This window comes from Gossypium hirsutum, chromosome A13 (assembly GCF_007990345.1).
Source record: "Gossypium hirsutum isolate 1008001.06 chromosome A13, Gossypium_hirsutum_v2.1, whole genome shotgun sequence".
NCBI lineage: Eukaryota > Viridiplantae > Streptophyta > Magnoliopsida > Malvales > Malvaceae > Gossypium > Gossypium hirsutum.
Window position 1 is genome coordinate 73455929 of NC_053436.1, and position 1293 is coordinate 73457221.

Here is a 1293-nt window from a genome sequence, read left to right on the forward strand (position 1 = left end):
AATTTGTTTAGTTTGATGGTTTGCAGTATGAGGATCCAAATAATCACTTGGCGAAGTTTCTAGAGTTTTGCAACACATTTAAAATCAATGGCATTTCTGACGATGCCATACGCCTTCGGTTGTTTCCCTTTCCACTGAGGAACAAAGCTAAACAGTGGTTGAACACGTTACCACGAGGGTCAATCACTACTTGGGAATAAATGACTGGAAAATTTTTACTTAAATATTTTTCGCGGGCTAAAACGACTAAGTTGAGGAATGACATCTCTTCTTTTGTGCAGATGGATATAGAAACACTCTATGATACATGGGAGAGATATAAGGATCTTTTGAAAAGGTGCCCTCACCATGGGTTACCACTTTAGCTACAGGTTCAGATGTTCTACACCGATGTGAACCCTTCAATGAGGCAACTCATTGATGCCGCCTCCGATGGAACTTTGAACAACAAAACACCTGAAGCGGCTTACGAATTTATTGAAGAAATGTCACTGAATAACTATTAGTGGCAAGTTTCGAGGACAAAGCCGACGAAAGCGGCCGTTGTTTTCAACCTCAATGCAGTTACTATGCTATCTAACCAAGTAGAACTCTTGAATAAAAAGATTGACGGTTTGTGTGGTTCTACTCAGGTACATCCAGTTATGAGGTGCGATTCAAATGGAGGAGAAACACACACGAAATATCAATCCTTCAACCCCAACACCAAGGAGGAACAAGTCCAATACATGGGTAACAATAATTCTAGATCTCAAAATAACCCATACAGTAATACCTATAATGCAGGTTGGAGGAACCATCCCAATTTCTCGTGGAGTGGTCAAGGAAATCAAATGCCACAACATCCTTCGGCTTTTCAACAACCACCTTACCAACAGGAAAAGAAGCCGAGCCTTGAGGAGATGCTATAAAAGTTTATCTCGGTGTCGGAAACTAGCTTCCAAAATACTGAAACAACACTTAAGAATCAATAGGCGTCAATCTAAGGGCTTGAAACTCACATAGGCCAAATCGCCAAATTGATTTCTGAACGACCACAAGGTAGCCTACCGAGTAACACTAAATCTAACCCAAGGGAACAACTCAACGCAATTACCATCCAAGACAAAGAAGGGTTAGTTGAACCTGAACCAGAACCGAGGCAAGGAATTGTGGTAAGTAAAGGTAAAAGTAAGGTAGACCACAGTGAGCAGAAATCGGTAAGTAAAGAGTACAAACCATGAGTGCCATACCCCAATGCGACAAGGAAAGACCGCACAGATGAACAATTTGGTAAATTTCTTAAACTATTAA

The 1293-nt window shown here is 40.8% G+C and overlaps 1 non-coding gene across 1 annotated transcript; it reads right to left on the reverse strand.

Annotated features, from left to right (window-relative positions):
• Positions 1 to 248: 248 nt before the first annotated feature.
• LOC121213028 (small nucleolar RNA R71) lies at positions 249 to 355 on the reverse strand. The gene has a single exon (XR_005908397.1). It is a non-coding gene; the product is annotated as a small nucleolar RNA R71 (small nucleolar RNA).
• Positions 356 to 1293: the final 938 nt, after the last annotated feature.